The following is an 18,873-nucleotide window of genomic DNA, read 5'->3' on the forward strand; positions in this document are numbered from 1 at the left end:
ATGCGCAAAAATTGTGCTCAAATTGCACGAATGTATTTTAATTTTAGTTTTACAGCAATTCTCATTTGATTTATGATGAATATTAATTTGGAGACAAATGTAGTAGCAAGAGGTATACTTAATATATTATATAATAGAAAAAATCAGAATGCCTAAATTTTAAAAGTTATCATTTTGTTTCCTTTGTTTCTCGTGCAATTAAGTCATTGAGTTAGTTAAGATTAAATTCATTATCTTCTTTTTCAATTAGTCTGTTTAGTTTTTAAAACGATTTACTGAGAAATTTAAATGTGGAGTTATAAATAATTAAAATAAATTAATTTAATTTTAAGTCCTAATAAGTTAATTTTAGCTTTATTTTTTTTACTGCTTTTAAACTCAAAAAGAGGGCGGTATCATTTATTTTTTAACTTGTAACCTAGCTATGAATCAAACGGTAAAAGAAATCGACTTCCGGTCTTTGATGTCTCTAATTAAAAAAAATATGCAGAGATGTTTTTCTTCATTTGCCTCACCCTTATTCTTTCAAAACTGAGTTTTTGGTTTATTTCGGAAACGTTTTCAGCGATTTTTCAAATTATTTTCTGTCTTTTGGATGCTGTCTATATGGAAATTTTGCCCATAGACATCTCTGACAGAAAAGAATTTTCGAAATCGAATTTTTCGAGGTCAGGGTTACGTTGTATCTGGGAAATTTTCTCAATTGATTTAGTCACATTTTGATTTAGCATTTGGAAGCTTCTTTGGTGGTCTAATACTTCATCGTGGAAACGGGATCCAGAAGAACCATTAGTACCTCTGGGGAAGTGAGTGGAAGAGCCCCCATTAAGGTTTAATTCGGTTGTAGGGGAAAGTGCCCATGCATGATACCATTGGAAGCTTCGTAATGACTAAATTTTCTATGTTTCACAATATAATATGTGAATCATCCCAACCATATTTTAAAACTATGGGAAAGTGGCCAGTTTTTAAAATATATTGCGGAGTCATGTTTATTGAAAAATGTAGTCATTATGAAGCTTTCAATGGTATCAAGCATGGGCACTTTCCCCTATATATCTGTAGCCACAAGTATAGTGGCTGGACTTCCCAATTACTTTTGGCTCGGTGACCTTTAAATTGAAGGCGAAGGAGGTCGGCTATAGCGATTTTCGCTGTACCTTCAATGAGGCACTTCATCAATTTGCCAATCCCCCATTCGTCTTTCTATTCCGCAGCAGTGCTGAATGGCTCCTTGTCTTTGTCCTCCTGGGGCTAATAATGGGTCTTATGGTTGTCCAGCCATTTAAAATTTTTGCCCTAACTGCCAACTAGTCTAATTGTCACAACAGGTACAGTGATACGGGCTTCAGACCTAAGACTTAGCTATATGATTTAATTCGTCTAAACCCTGATCAGGCAAGATTTTTGAAGAAATTGTTGTTTTGGATTAGATATTAAGGACAAATTATTCATTAGATTTTGAAAAATCAGGAATTTTTTTTGTTTTTTACATTTTTGAGACCTTCAAGAACTGGGCTAAACTTTTAGTCTGAACTGGGCATAAGTCGGTAAAATACAAATTATTTATTTTGTATAAATTAATTTTTTTTATAAATATTCAAATGTGTTAGACACTGTTACGAATTAAGCCGAGAAACGGTTTAACGTAATTCTAATCAAAATAGTGACGTACTAAATTTTAAACATTTTCCCACCAACTAAAATCGTTTCTCCGCTCTAGTCATTATTTTGATTATAATTACGATAAGTCGTCTCTCGGCTGAAGTCGTAAAGCACAGAAAATTGTCTCATAGCTATTGTGAATAAATGCTGATTCAAGGTTAAAGATCAAATCAATCAGAAATTCGTACTTTCTTATCAATTTTCAATTTTGGAATGGTTTTCTGGTAATTTTTGAACTAGTTTTAATGGATGGATTTTAACGAATTCAAAAACTATGCAAGGAGATAATTCACGGAGAGCTTTCTCCTCGCTCGTGTGTTCGAGCATTCCGCAAAGCTAAAATACTTTGCCGTTCCTTTTCAAACTTAAGTTGACTTCTTACCAAAATAAAAATCAAATGATAAATATGCGAAAAGCTACTTCAATGTGCACTTATATGACAACAAAATCGTGCCTATGAGATTGAGGATAAATTTTTCCATTCTTCGTGATGTAACAATTAGGCTGCAAATTGGCCAAGATAGTACTACTCAAATGCAGATTCTTCCCAAGCATTTGCAGACCATTCATCAAAAAGTGAATGATTTTCGAATGAGCTTCTGTTTCCTCCCATCCTCCACTCTTTTGCGGTTGATTTATCATTTCTTTTATATCAACTAATTGCACCAAGATCTACCCAACGAAGCCTCAATTTTATTGTTCTCGCACTCTGAAGTCCGAGAATTTTATGATTCTTGCAAGCATTGCATAAAAATCAATTTTGCAATTGAGTGCTATATACAATTCAGTACATCCTTTTGTAACGTCTATCTTCCCTACCGGATTCAATTAAATAATTGAACAAATTATTTTAATACTTCTTCACTGAAATGTCCAAAGTTGCAGTAGATCGTGCACCATCTGCAATTGGAAATTTTATTTTTCCAACGTGAAAAAATGACTTGGCATGTTCTTTTCAATTTAGCAAACGGCTTATGTGTCTTGGGTAAATTATTTTTAAATACACCACTAAAATGCTCTTTAAAAGATAATTATTATTTTAATTATGTAAAATTACGAATGAACAATTGTCGTAAAAAGTTATTTTATCTTTTTTTTCGTATTTATTTACCCTTAAGACGCTCGTTTATCTGTTAACTGTGTCTTTCGTTGTTTTTTTTTTGTGTAGATTCTTCTCTCACATGATTGTTTTTAAATTTTACTGTGAAACTTTTTTTTTGATAAATTTTCACAGCATTGGCGATCTTATTGTGTGAACTGTACGGTGTGACATTTTTTCTGCCAAAAAAGTTTACAATGTATCATTAATTCAAATTTATTATATTTTGTTAACGGTCATGGATAAGAGAAATTATGCTAAATGGTTGATATGATAAATATTTAAGAAATTTCACCTTTTATCTAAATAAATTCACATAAATACATTCATTGTATTCATTAATAGAATAGGTAGAATATGATTAATATTAATTCTGTCTTTAAATATCAATCATATACAAGATTTAAATTCTCTTTAACTTGAAACACATTCCAGTAAAATTGTTAAATTTCTATGCATAATACTATATTCGTTCCTAAGCAACAAAAATGATAAATCATCCTAAAATTAAATTCCTCAAATACTTGTCTAAAGCCCCCTATTCTGTATTGATTTCTTCTTCTTTTGGCCTGCGAAAATGAAAAATGCTCCGTAAGTATTTTTAATGATGTCTCAGAGTCTAAGGGTGTGTTTCCTCATGTTGGTTGGGGGGTCATCCGATGTTTTCCCCAACTGAAACATCAGGAAGTCACGTCACGTCCTTTCGCTACAACAAATCTATCACGTGGAGGTGACAGGTGTATTTCATTTGTCTTGTGAAGCATTGTATACGGGGAAGAATTTCTCTGGTTCTTTCACCCCTAAGACGGTTTTTTTTTCTTTACAACCGACTAACCCTCACTCTCCATGAATATATTCTTCAATGGAACTCTGGATTCCGGGACAGAGGAAGTTGCAGTGCACAAATCGATCTGAGTCAATCAGGGGCTCAATAAAATATAGCTTCAGCTTTAACTTGGGCTTTTGTGGTGGAAAAGAAGTGCAAGAAGTGTTTGATATTGAAATAAAATAGAATGGCGAAAACAGACAAAGCGATGAGAGAGAAGCCAAGAAAGACGATAAATATTTTCTTACAAGAAACATATCAAAATAGAGCAACATAGTCCAGAGCCAAAGCTTTTTCGCTATGCTCGTATATAATATTGTTTTGATATTTATTCCAAAATAAATATTTAAATTTCTTATTTGGGGGTGAACAACTATAAATCGGCGAATGAATCGGCGGCTGATCAGTCTTCGAGATCTGTTTAATAACGATAACGATCACGTCTAATCAATGATGACGTTATGATGATAATAATCAGTCTTTATGATAGGAGCAAGGAAGGAACCTTAACGCGTATTTAGTGCTTTTTCGGAACCAAATCGGTGCTTCTGGGGACTGACTGATCCTTCCACCACGAGGCTTAAATTGAGTGTCGAAAGAACACGCTAATACCTCAATCACAAAGCCTCGACACGATTAATAATAAGTTAATAAATTAGTTTTGTTCCTGTTCGAAAACATAACTCATAACTGCTTACGGATTTAAAACTATAAATGGGTAATCCAATATAAATTGAATTTAGAGATTGAATTATAACAACTATATTAAATTTAATTACGAGTTCTCAAGATTATGAGCTTAAATTTAATAACTTATAAATTTTCTTATAAATTTATGGTTTCGTTATATTTTTAATTACTGAGAATAATATAGTATGTGGTAATTTAAAATGGGATCTAAATTGGAATTTAAAGACTTCTTCATTTTTTTATTATTATTAAAAGAAAAATCATGTAAAGTACTTTCGAGTCTTTTTATTTTATCATGATCTTCCGGTATAGATCCGCTTCTAAATATCACAATTGTATTCTATATCCTCTATAGTAAAGAGAGGTAATCCGGATACTTTTCATAGAGTGCGACTTTAATGCTTGTTTTTGGACTGATGAAATATTTTTTTCGCCATTCCAAATCAATAGAATTATTCTTTGTTTAATTTAGAATCATAATAGAAATAGAATTTTAGCAATAATATTGATGAAAATTAATAAAATTACGATAATATTAATATATGAGCAAGAATGTTACTGCGATGCTTTTTTGTAACTCCGTTGAATTCGATGAAACTCGGATGCTCATTTTAAGGAAAAGTTTAATGCATAAAAATGAGAAGATATTATTTCAAAAACATTTTTTTAGAGTTTTATTCCATCAATTCGTTTCATTAATTTATTATTTAATTATATATATTTTTATTTATTTTAAGATTGCACTCAATTCTTTGATTTTTCCTCGGTTTTCTTGGCTGACTTCCTCCCACGTTTTTTCTTTTCAGCTTCAATTGGCATTTGAGCCTTTTCCTTTACCATGTGTTTCTCCTTTAGTTTTATCTCCTTTTCTTCTGCCCTTATTTTTTTGTTCCTCTCTCTGGTCAACTTCCGTTAAACAATTTCTTTCTTTTTTTGTAAATCCTGCCTCAATTTTTCCTCCTGTTCCGCGATAATTTCCTCGGAAGATACAATATACTGGTGTTTGACATTGCTGGCTTTGACCCTCTTCTTCTGACGACGTTTTGGAATTTCTCCTGGCCAGAAATAGCATTGTTTTAGTGTGTCGAAGATCGGTTGAGTCTCAGAAGTTGCAGAGAGTTGGTTTCCAGGGATGACTGGATCATTTGAAGGATTATTGTCGGTGGCCTGATCGTGCTGGTTATTGATAATGGACTCCTCTGAATGTTGGAAAACAATTTTCGGGAAATAAAGACCAGCATAGAAAAGTGGCCCATCCATCCAGCTACTCTGTGGTGACGTTCCCATTTTCCATCCTTCTGCGTTGTGAATGGCAATTTTTGGAGTAATGTCAGTTTTATGAACAGCCATTGGAGGAGCAAGTTCGCCAGTAGCTGACACCATGAAGAGTACTGTGATACATTGCTTCGGTCCTGAATTTTTAAGAGATGGAACTACACGTGAACCTCTCCTGGACAGGACATTTCCATCTTCCGGTGTCAAAAAGAAGGCACTTTCGTCGCAATTAAAAACACGGTCTGGTGAAATGCTCAGAAGGTTGTGTTCTGTGAAATATTTAAGACAATTCTGAAACCATTCCGTGAGGTCTTCAGCAGTAACAGTAGCTCTTTCCAATGAGAAGGATTTTGGCTTGCGCATGCTGAGCTCTGGATGACGCTTAAGAAAATTCCTGAACTAAACGTCTCCGGGTCTTCCAGCTGTAAAATGGTTTGGAATTTTGTAGACCTCACAGATGAGTTTAACGCTGTCCAGAACTTGTTCCTTCCCGATGGGATGCCAGCCATCCGCACATCCCAGGATCCATTTGACAAGCTCTTCTTCTTGTTCTTTTGTAAGCGTCCGTCGTTTGGCCTGCCATTGGGGCACTCTTCCGGGTATCTGCCAGTCAATTTGTTGTGCAGTGTTGTTCTTGGGACATTAAATGTTTTGGATGCATATGCTATGGTAGAACCATCTCGTACACACTGCAAGGCATTCCTAAGACCTTCCTTAGAGTAGGGCTTGTCTTTATAGGTCTTTTCTTTTGTTCCCTTTGGCATCTGAAACAGAAAAAGAGTCCTGAACAATGCAAATTCTGAACCAAAACATTGACTTTCACCGCATCCGACTTGCATCGAAATGTAAACATTCACAAAAATCACTTATTTCTGTATGAATTATTAATATATTATCAATAAACTCTTACTCACCTTGTAGATCAATAACTACACTAACTTTTATTGATAATTTTGATTGCAAATAATGTTTTATTATATAGAAAAAACACTAAACTTTTTCCAGCGACGAGCTGTCAACAGCAAAATTTTCTCAGAAATTAAATTTTTAGTACACAACCCAGCTGACCCGAGCTTAAAAAAATATTTCTTTTACCCACTTATTAAACCGATAAAAATATAATTTTTGGTTTTTCTTAAAGTAGAATAGTTATATTATGATACTTCAGTAATTAATTACAGAAATAAAAATATAAATTATATTTTAAGTGGATGTATCCGAGTTAAATCGGTCGCGGCATCCGAGTTTTGCAATCGTCGGAGTTACATGGCCTTACTATATATACATAAATGAAGAGGACTATTTCAAAGTTTGTTACTAACTTCATGTTGAGTGCGTCCATCGCTGACTTACTCTATACTACCCTTACTGGAAAACCATCTGAAATTATATAAAAGTCATTTCTTTTTAATTGATTTTTGAAAAGTTTTGCAGTTATTGGATTGATTTATAGATAATACGTATTTAATTTAATAGATTGCATGACTCAATTCAAAAAGTTCAAAATACTCCTCTAAGGTAGTATTTGACCCTAGTCATCAGAGGTGTGTGTATAATGCAAAAGTTTAGCGAGTAAGTTGAGGCATTTGCAGAAAGTACCAAGGAGAGAATGAGAGAGAGAAACCGGTTCATCAATTCCTCGAGTAGGATCCCAAAGTGGGAATTTTATATGAAGATGATAGAGTGAAAGAGTCGAATCCACAATTGAACAACAAGAAGCAACAGAAGGAGTCCATCATACGAGGCAGCAGCCATACAATGTTTCTCCAAGTTAAAGGAAGACTGGCTATTTGTCTTAAGTGGGAAATATTTTTATTATGCCTCAGCGTCCCATAACGACCTCCAGAGAGAGCATCCTCTTTGAAGATTGAGAAGAAGCTGTGGAATTTATCTATTTGTTTGGGCCCACCAAGTTAGCTGAAAAATGCAGGTGATTTGGGAGTACAAAAGACCCAAATTGCAGAAGTTGAACAGAAGAATCTGGGGGAATTTCTTCCGAGTCATCGTGGGATTCTTGGCGTAATTGGAGTCGAAATAGATGGAATGAGATGCCTCTCCTTCAATCAGCACTTCGTCAATCCCACACAAAAGAGGTGTCTCTCATAATTCTAAAGATCCAGCAACGTGCTATTCCGTCGTGATTTTCGACCTGCGAACGCCAATTATTTTTTGGCAGACTCAATCATTTCAACGAGATTTTAACAAAGTGTTGTGACACTTTGGGCCTCATTTTTCCACTTCCTTGATTATACGTTTAGAGATGCTTATCTGGATGACATGGGACATATATAACCTTTAAGCAAAATGGAGTTTTATTATTTTATTTAATAATTGCTATAAAAAAACCTGATTTTTATACACTATGTATATGATTTTATTAACACTTTACTTTACACAAAAAAATGCGAGTTAAGCAAGTTTCAAGAATACATATGTCATTTGCTGTAAAACACGAATAAATCGGATGTCTACGGTCTGTTACAATCAATATTCTGTTTTCAGTTGTAACGTCTTTGATAACGGTTAGATTAAAGAAAAAAAAATCTTCTAAAGAGTAAGTGTCGATACATAACCATTTTAGAATTCTTGAATGAAGTTTTTTCAATTAATCTTCAACGGATTCATATTCAATGAAGGTGAATATGAAGACACTGAAAATTCAGTGGATTGAGAAATTTTCTTCATCCACTATACGCATCAGTGAATTTCTTCTTGAACATGGATGGATAAAAACTATAAATGAATTTTGCCACACTATCAATCTTATTTCCAAGGCAAACATCGCCGAGATGACGCTTCTTTTCCACAATAAAACTCGCACGGGAATTTCAGAGATTGGAAGCAGAGATTGACTTTAGTTTTCCTTGTGAAGTTTGAGATTATTTTTGGTCGAGGAGCTTCCAGGCATAGGTTAAAAATAGGACGCATACACGCGAGGGAGGACGGTTTTCCAACTGCACTTGTTCTGCATACAAAATCATTCTAAAACTCATTCCGCTTGCAATTTGTCAGAAGCCACAACATTTATTTCTTGCTGTCCTGGGTCTCTTTTTCTTTTAGCATCTTTCTGCTTGAATTTTCTCTGCACTTGGCATCTCGCAATTTTCCCGTTTTCTCATAAATATTTCCTCTCATATTTTCCCTCGCGCTCTTTTTAGAATATTCCTCATATTTCTTTGGTGCTTCCAGCACAAATTCATTGTATTTGTCTTGTTGAATTCCATCCGTTTTATAACTCTATCACTGAGAAAAAGTATAGTTTTCAAATCTATTACAGATTTTAGAAGCCTTCTTATTTTTTGTTTTGTTATCTTTATAAGACCCAATCAATTGTTTTGTAAATAATTTTAGTAATTATTTATTAAAAGTCTAATCTAAATTGCTTAGTGCGTCGATGACCAAACTTCGAAGCAAAACGATGTAAAAGTTTTTCATAAATTCTATAGCTTTTTCATATTTTTCCAGATTTTCCAGATATAAATAACCAATAACAAATTGCTTGTTAGCTCCCTCTAATCAGAGGACATTTGACCCTTTACACACCAAAAAAAATGACGATTAAAAAGGGCAATAAATTAAACTTAAATATGAAAAAAATACTACTTCAACGAAAAAAAAATCCAAAAAACCCAGAGGACGAATAATTACAATAAGCGAGTGTACCGTGATCGGGAGATTGGTTGATCGGCGCCGATCAGTCCCTATGATCGACAGATAGACGCCGATCAGTAACCGTAATCGGCAATTAAATTTGACAATGAAGAAAAATAATAGGGTAAGTGTGCCAAATTCCGGCCAGCTTGCAATTTCGACCACCTTTTTTGTTCCTCGAATTTCCATGAATTTTTAGTTTTTACATACTCTATAGATTATACAATGCAAAAGAATAACAAAAAATGTAGTTTCGACAAACGAGATGACGTGAGAAAGGCATTGGAAGAATTCCCGAAGGGCAAGGAACTATGAGAATGAAGGTGGCCGAAATAGGGCACCAAAGCTATGTATACATATTTATTCATTTTAAAATGTATTAAGAATGATTCTAGAGTAAATAAAGACGATAAACTGTCTACAAGGTTCTAAGCAACACTCCTTAAGTAGAAGGAATAAAAAAATCAATTTCTATTAAAGATATTACATTTCAAACTTGTGACTTTGGCGCTTGCATGCAACTATGCCGAAATTTGGCACACTTACCCTAAGTGTGTTTTTCCCTAAAATAGAAGAAATCACGAAGTAAATTTGTGATCAATAAATAAGACATTTGAAAGCTTATATATTTGCGATTACGTAAAGTTTAGTGATAAACAGTTACGTTAAGTAAATTTTTGTCTGTTGAAGACCGAATTTAGTTTGCTTGACGTAGTTTTTTTTTATCATTATCTAAAATTTAACTCCTTACTAAGCTTTTGCAAAAACTCTCGGATACTATAAGCTTACGAAGAATTTTTGAATTGTTTATGAACAGAAATTCTAATAATGTGTATTTGCCATACCCAAAAATTCTACTTCCTTTAAAAATAATGTAAAATTGTGTGGTTAAATGGCAAACTTTCGAAGACCTCTTATTAAATTTCAGACAGCTTTTGACGAGTAATCTAGTACCTAGAACTGCTAATACAACTAATGACTAGTGCTAAATATGTTTATAATAATTGGCGTTGCACTAAAAGTTGAATTTACCTGAATAAATATACCATTTATTTCTCTCAGTGCAAAGTCTTTCCGGGATGCTTTAGTTCTTACTTGCAGCAGTGTTTTCTCGAGCTGTTTTTTTTTTCCATTCCTTTTTCAAGTACCTCAAAAACACCTCGAGAGCAAGAGTGTGTAAATAATTGAGTTTCATGGGACGAAAAGTGCGGCTGGTCCCTCGATTTCCGTTGCAGGAGCACACCAGCCCCAGCCTAAAAGAAGGGGTTCGGTTCCACTATAAAAAGAAATTCAACAAACAAAAACATTGCGCATAAATATATGTTAAACTTATATTCTTGCACTTGCTGCATCGTTGCTCTTCATCTTTGTCTAAGAAAAAGGCCATTGCGAGAGTTAGAAATTGGTGAGAGAGGGTGAGCGGTAGAGTAATGCTTACAACTGTGTGTCTTGTATTCCTTGTCAGCTGCTCAGCGGCCACATTTAGCAATTTATGCTCATTCATTTGCATATACCAGTCTCATTTTCGCGCAAAACCACAAAATCTCATGACACGGGAAAATTCATCATCATTCCCTGCAGAATTGCACTTCTTCAGCACAAAGTTCTTTTTTTTTTCGCCTGTCGTGGAAAGACGCTATCTTAGCTATCTCGCGAGAGTTGATCTCACTCCTTTTTGCTTGTGCAGTCACAGAATCCACACACTTTTGGATTTCACGGCAGAGTCGTGTTGGACACAATCGAGGAGGGATTGACAAGATGACGAAGGAGAAAAAACATGCCCAAAATCTCATACAGATCTCCAACAGTGACTTTTGGTGACGAAGAAGTCGAGCGAGTACCAGAGCTGATGCAATATAATGATGCCGAGATCATAGATATGACAACGTTATAAATTTTAAACTAGATTTAAAAATTCACTTTTTACAGATCAAAATCAAAGAAAGAGCGGTATAAATCCACTTTCAACTTGTTACTTTTTAAAATAATTTAGCAAATTTCAATTTTTTAAGTATGTCTATTAAAAATCTATCAAAATCTCTTACTTATTTGGGCTCGTAATTCCATTTCCCAAAATCCATTAGATTTTCCGGATTTTCCTCTAGAGGAAAATTAATGGCGCTTTTTATGAAACAGCTCCGGTTTTTTACGGCTACGTACAAAATTTGCACATCCATGTTTAGATGGGTCTTTCAAAGAAAATATGTTAATAAGCTTTTGCTGATTTATTTTAATAATAATATTAATTTACTTTAATAAAAACTTTTATTTCCTTAAACTATATCAGAATGTGCCTTCGAACATTGCAATACTTTTGTACCGGGCAGGATTCGAATTTTTTTGATGGTTTTGACGTTATTTTTTTTGTATGATATTAAAAAATAAATAATTTAAATTATAACGTAATAATGCAACCTGTAAATCATTTTTATCATTTAAAGGATTATGCATAGCTTATGACAAGGAAAATTAAAAGGCAAATTTAAAATGATTCTCAATCTCAGTTGTAATATTAAATTTCGAAAAAATAAGACAAAATCGGTAGCATTGAGCGCATTGAGCCAAGACTTATTTATTTTAAATTCTACTTACATTTAGTTTTTTTTTTTAATTTTTAATCTGCAAATTGTGCAACTCTGTTCGCGATCCTCCGTTTAGTCGTTCGGTTTGCCCTCCTCCAGGTTCGAGGTAAGTCTCTCTGTCTTAGCGTTCTCTTCGTGGCAACTCAACCAGTTGCTTCCGAACCGTCACGGCCTCAAGATATTGGGGTTCACACCTTTGTCCACCTTTTTTCTTTTGCACCTTTCTCCGCGCGATCCAAGACGTTTGATAAGGAAAGTGTTCCAGTTCTTTAATTTTCTATTTCTTTGTCGGACAGTCTTTGTCTGTTTTCCATGGAATTTCAGTATTTTCCGACATCTTTATCTCATATTTGATTGAGTGCAGTGTTGATAGTGGAAGTTTTATGTCTCATTGATTGATTTTCTGGAGATATAGCCAGACACAGGAAAAAAAAAATTGATCAAGTTCCCTAAAAGAGCTCAATGTGTGAAAAAGGATCCATTTCCACCTGATTTGGTATCCAACCTTGTGTGTGAATGAAGGTGATAAATTGGATGCAGTGAATATAGTGGAAGTTGACAAAAAGAATCATCTCGTTGGATATAAATCTCAGAAAGTCATCTTACGAAAAGCCTCAAAAGACACAACTAAGAGATTGCCTTCGTCTTTTTTTTTTGGATTTATACTCCGAAGATTGTCTGACTCTGTCGCATTTTTTTTCTGTCAACCCAGCAGAAATAGAAGGTAAATTAAATTTTTCCCTGTATGATGGGTTTCAAATGGAAAAACGCAAAATTTGCATTGAGGGACCACGTGGACATAAATCTGTCGCGAGAGTGGAATGCTCAAATCTCCCTGGGATTATCTTTCAATTTGTTGTTACTAAAGAAATTTCATGCTGAAAGAGTCATCTAATGTTTCACATTGAATTATTCATAATTGACATGGAGGTATATAGAATCAATGTAGCGTCTAGAAAGTTTTCTGCAAAACACGTGGATTTCTCATGAATTTCGCAGAGAATTCCAGCCACGGAAACTTCTTCAATCTGTTAATATTTTATTGGAATTTGTCGAACAAAGGGCATCGCGTTGTGAAATCAGTTACTCGTCCCTGCTTGCACAATATAAGATGCAGAGAAATCATAAGGAATAACAGTTAGTAGAAAAATACATAGAATTCAGATGAAAACATATACAGTTCATTTATTCAGTTACACATAGAAAGTGTTTATTTCGATTTATGTAATGTTAATTAAATTATTATTTATAATACACAAAAACTGTGTAAAAATAGATCTGCTAAGAATTAATTGTTGAATTGTTGAGGATTAAATAGACTGATTTCTCAGAAATCCTAGTATCTGATAGCAAATAGCATGATAACAATGTAAATTACTATTAAGTTATTAAGTCACTCTCACTCTTTCCGAAGTTAGACCGAACTAAATTTAATTTGATGTGATGATCAAAAGAAGAACAAAAGTGCGAACGAATAAAATAGTCATTATGCTAAACTTTTAAGAAAGAAAGAGTTGTGAATTTTGGCCTTATGATTTTTTTCCTAATCTAAAAGGCGTACTGGCACCAATAAAATCAAAAAGCTCAATGATTTAAAAAAAAATATATTATAAGAAATTAAAAAAAAAATCGAACGTGTTTCTTAAATATTGTTGTGAGAGCCATTTAGTGCTTTTATTTAGAAATGTTTTTCGATTAGCTTCAGAAATTAGTTTCTGATCGACAAGAATTCCATCCATCGCTATTTGTTGAACATTTTAGATAAGAGAATTTCTTGAAGTTGTCCATTGGAAAAGCAAGAAAAAAAAACAAAATCACCTTCACTGTGACACTTATAAAATATCTATTAATGGTTAATTGATAGAGAGCCATTCCTTAATTGGATTTTTCTTTTTTCTTTTTTTATTCAAAGACAAACATTCCAATGATATTTCTTATAAATTACTCATAAATAGTAGAGAAATCTTTAGTTTAATTGTGCGTACAGAAATATCTCCTTATCTTGAACATGGGGCTAAATATTCGATAATCATCATGCAAGTTGAGTTCTTTTTCTGGTCTTCCTACATCATTAAGAATTTTTCTTCTCATTGTGAATTTATTATTCATAATCAAATGGTGGGTACATTTCTATTTACACAAATTTATGCTTCTCAAAAATTGCACTTCATTTCCAATTAATTACAAGATATCTTATCTACCAATCAGGCTAATTACACTTCGACTTCCCAATAAAAATCTCTTATATGGTCTATAAAGCTATTTCCTACAATTATTCGCTCGTAAAAAAACTCACAGTCTTCTTCGTCGTGAAGAAATTGAAAGGAACATTAATTGCATTTGGTGTTGCTTAATGCAGAATAATGTAGTATAATTAATTTAAAACATGGCATTCTGATATTACTGTAATAGATATCAAAAAGAGATATCCTTCTCCTTTTTTTCTCTGAGAAATTTTCAATTTAAAATAAATGCAAGATTGAAATTGCATGGTATTTGCAGTAGAATACTAATTGAGAGCATGAGAGAGTGACTTTTTCTATCTTTGATAAATTACCTTGTTACTTTCAATTTTATTTCCATGACACAACTCATTATATAACTCGCAAAAAAGTCAAAATATTGTAGCCTTCAGAAGTCGATATATATATTTTGAACCATCGAGAAGAGAAAAATAAAAGTGAACGACAGTTTGAGGCTTGCAAAAACTCCAAAAAAATTACTTCACGATACGGTTTTTTGATGAGACGTTTTGCAAACCATTTTTTTTGCAAAATAATTTGTTGCATTGCAAATTTTAATTTACAAGAAATTCTAATCCTACTTTTAAATTACATTGAAAATAATCTTTAAAAATTATATTAGAAGAATCAAATGAACTTCAATACGGAATCCCTATAAGAGAAACTTTCCATATGATATCGGTGAACAGGAAAATGCTGTGTTTACATTTTGTCGGAAAAGAGAGGTATACTGTCGTGCATGTCGAAGAGGTTTGAGTTTAAAAATAAAGATTTTACTCCATTCACTTCAATTTAGTTCACTTTGGCCTGAATATTCTGGACTAGATTGTATTTCAGAGAGAATTTCCAGCATGTGCAGTTTGTTGTTTCTTCATTTTGTCCGCTTTTCTTACACTTTATGGACTCCATAAGGCATTATGAACGTGGTTTACGCGGTGGAAGAAAAAACGAAAGAGGAGAAGCGTCGAGTCTATTGAGAAGTGCATTGATCTCCATTTGAGTACGATGGAAAAGACTCGAAAATGTGTTCAATTTATTTCCACCACAAATCACAATGTTTCGTGGCTGAAGAAATGGAGGAAAAGAAAAAAAAATGAAGGTGAAAATCAGCGAATAACCCACATTGATTAATTAGGCAAAAGTAGAAGAATGAAAAGAGATCTTCACACAGAGCTCAATTTATTTACAACTTAATTAATTGAGCCATAGTAGCTGCTTGTGTGTCTCCTCCACCAGAGATCCCTCTTGCAGATTCACTCAAGAGACAATTTGCATAGCCACACACAAATCTACTCCAATTTTATTCCCCTGAAAAAAAAAAAACAATACAAAACCATGCATGAAGATCTGTCGAATCTTTCCGGAGACTCTCAACGGGTTCCCGGAATGATTTCCAGAGCGGTGGATCGAGTCACGATTGGACGAGGATGGGAGTTTGTGGGCAGAAGAGTTCGTGGATTTGTTTTAGTTAATGATCCAATTGCGTCTGCGCCCTCGGGCATTTCGAGATTTGTTTACAATTTAACCAGACAGGCGGCATCACTTGATTTCATTATGTACACCTCACTTATAGGCTTTATTTTATATATACCTTTCCCTATACCGAGATTAGGTCATTAGAATTGTTTTAGTGCGATACGGTTTCTTTTAAGGCGGAGATTGAGTTAAACTAACATTAAATGAACATTTAGTGTTATTACACCAAATGTTAAAACAAATAATGATAGACTTCAGCTTCAAATACAAAAAAAAATAGCAGCGTAGCGTGATTTCACAAGGAGTTATACGGGTTTCAGACCTAAGGCAGAGCCATATGACTTAACTGCTATAATTTCTTATCAATCACGATTTTTTGGAAAAATTTAACTTAGGATTAGATTATTAAAGATAAGTGACCTAATAGGATCTCAAAAAGCAATCCAATTGCACGCTATTGAGGATTTTGAGACCTTCGGGAACTCCTCTAGTCTGAAGACCGCTTTAGGGTTCTTTAAGAAGATCTTTATTAAAAACCAGCATACAATTCTTTTTTAAAATCCCTCACTTCCTGACTTTCTTGAGTTTCTTGAGTTTCCCATACAGAGGAGGCAACAGACAATATTCATTTAGCCGCAATGGTCCCAGATGGAACATTCCCTCTGTAATAATTTGCAGTAAAAAGATGTAGGGGGGCTTACGGTGAAGTAAGTATTGCTAGGTTTCTAACTTCAGTCGGGCAGCTCTGGAGCACTAATTATGTGCTAAATGTGTGTTAAAGTTTTGTTTTAAACCAAAAAGTTGTTTTTGAAAACTCAAAAAAAAAAATTCGAAAATGGCAAATCCAAAAATCTTGATATTTTTAATTTTGATTAATACTATTGTGAGACTATATTCCTTAAAAAGAAGAGTTTCCATTTTCAAGTTTGACTACTCAAAAAAATTTAAATTTTTTTAGGGAATGTAGTACTCAATGTGACTGATCACCAGTAAAAAATCAGAATTCTTGAAATTAGTTATTTCAAGAAATAATTCTTTTTTTTTATATTTTTCAAGAAAATAAGTTTAAAAGGCTGTTATGAAAAAAATTGATTATATAGGGGAATGTAGGCAGCCTTCACACGTGTGAGCTTTCGAACGATGCGAATTTTCTCTTTGTTTACAAAGAATTGGCTCCGCATTTCTTAGCCATAAGTTAAGTATTTATGAACCTTATCTTCATTGTAAAAATAGGCAGCCAAGCCCTTCTTTCCTAGGTGCTAGGATCACAAATAGAAAATTGGTCCAAAATGGATAATTTTTATGGGGCATATTTCATTTGATTTCTCATACTTAAACTCATTTCTAAAAAAATCACTTACACAGTGAATGAAGAGTATACTTGAGATGATATTTACGTAATAACTTTTTGCATCAGAGGGAAATTATTTTCACGGTGGCGAAAAATTTGCATATACTACACTGTGTATGGTTTCAAACTCTGAATGTGTCAGTCTTCACACATCCATCAGGCAACTCGAGCTTGAAAATCATAACCTCACTAAAGCTTTGTTTTTCTTATGTGAGAGTTGTGTACTTGTGATTTTGTGATTTTGTGAAGTGGAAAAGATCAAAAATGGAAAACGGAAGAGGAAGGAGGAAATTCATTGATGAGCACATAATGATTACGGCGCTGAAAAGCGTTAAGGAGAAAACTATGAGTCTTAATGAGGCTGGGATGACCTATGGGATACCAAAGTCCACTTTATACTCCCGTTTTAAGGTATCAAAATTTGTTGAAGAAGGAGAGGAAAGTGGCTTGAGGATAACAAATCGGTGTAACAAATATGCCACGAAGCAAATTTTCACTGATACAGATGAGCAACTCCTCAGCGCTTATCTGCGCGCCTCATCACAATTAAATTATGGTCTCACCATGAAGCACTTGAGGGAATTGGCCTATAAATTCGCCATACATCTCCAGCGATCAATGCCTTCGAGCTGGGAGAGAGAGGCCAAAGCAGGGAGAGACTGGGCTCGCGGATTCTTAAAAAGACACAGGTTTATTTCTTAAAATCACAAGTTTTTTTTTGATATCTTTGAAAGTATCTTTTACAAAATATTTATTTTCAGAGAGTTGTCGTTTCGAAAGCCAGAAAATACCTCGATTGCAAGACACACAAGTTTTAATCCGGATAATGTGTCAATTTATTTCAAGAACCTGGAAGTGTTAATGAATACGTATCACTTCGAGCCAAACAGAATTTATAATTTAGATGAGACTGGCCTCTCATGTGTTCTTGCGGCGAAGGAAAAAGTGCTGGCATCCAGGAATGCTAAACAAGTTGGAAAAGTTGTGTCTGCTGACCGAGGAGAGAGCATAACAGTCGTTGGGATCGTAAATGCTGCCGGGGAATGGGTACCACCTGTATACCTCTTTCCGCGTAAGCGATTCCATGAAGAGTATATGAATGGTGCTGTGAAAGGATCGCTTCCTCTGTTCAATCCCAGAGGATACATGGATTCTGCTTCGTTTATGAAAACTTTAGAGCATTTCACGGCACATGTGACAGTTTCAAAAGAGAATCCTCTTCTCTTAGTATTAGATAGTCATTCTTCACACTTGTCGTTGGACGCGATTGTTTTTTGTAGAGAACGTGGGATCCATATGATAACATTGCCGCCTCACACCTCACACAAGACCCAGCCATTGGACTTGACGGTGTTTGAGCCATTCAAGCAGTACTGCGCAGCATCTTTCGACAATTGGGTTCAAGGCGGAAACACAATTACCGTACAAAACATTGCAAAGCATTCTGCAATTCCTTTTATGAAGGGGTTTAGTTCCTCCAACATAAAATCAGGATTCCGAGCAGGAGGTATATATCCATTGGACAGGGAAAAAGTGTTCAAACTCTTTCGATGCACAGAATCTGCAGGCTCATCGCAAACATCCAGGGTTGTGTCGGTAGAAAATGATGTTGCTGTTGAGATACACGTGAACTGGAGAATGAGATCTCAAATACCAATCGATGTGTGTGAGTCTTTGCATCAACCATCCATAGACCTGGTTGATAGTTATCAGGCTTCAATGGATGTCAAGAGTGATCCTCAGGCCAATTTGCACACCACAGCAGATGATGCAATTGTAGTTTCAATGGAGGTAGAAAATGAATCTCAGGAAGTAGTAAATGTTTCTGATTTCGCTGATTCCTTGGAAAATGCACATGCACAGCTACACACCTCAGAAACACCTTATGCTTCCAATGTGCACATATCAGGAGATGATGTACGTGATGTTTCCCTGGAGGTGGAGAATGAGTATCGTGGGTTGGCAAACTTTCCCATCTGGAAAGAAGATCTGGAAGCTATTGGGCGACCTGTGAC

The 18,873-nt window shown here is 34.4% G+C and overlaps 1 protein-coding gene across 2 annotated transcripts in view; it reads left to right on the forward strand.

Moving 5' to 3' along the window:
• Positions 1 to 18,873, forward strand: part of LOC129801642 (protein prickle-like) — a 184,484-nt gene that overhangs the window by 20,087 nt on the left and 145,524 nt on the right. Inside the window, exon 1 of one of the 2 annotated variants that reach the window (XM_055846889.1) lies at positions 11,935 to 12,512. The exons of the other annotated variant lie outside the window; for it this stretch is intronic. The gene's annotated coding sequence lies outside the window, so the exon portion shown is untranslated. Of the gene's footprint in view, positions 1 to 11,934; positions 12,513 to 18,873 lie in introns of those variants that run through there. 2 annotated transcript variants of the gene reach the window in all.

This window comes from Phlebotomus papatasi, chromosome 2 (assembly GCF_024763615.1).
Source record: "Phlebotomus papatasi isolate M1 chromosome 2, Ppap_2.1, whole genome shotgun sequence".
Taxonomy (NCBI): domain Eukaryota; kingdom Metazoa; phylum Arthropoda; class Insecta; order Diptera; family Psychodidae; genus Phlebotomus; species Phlebotomus papatasi.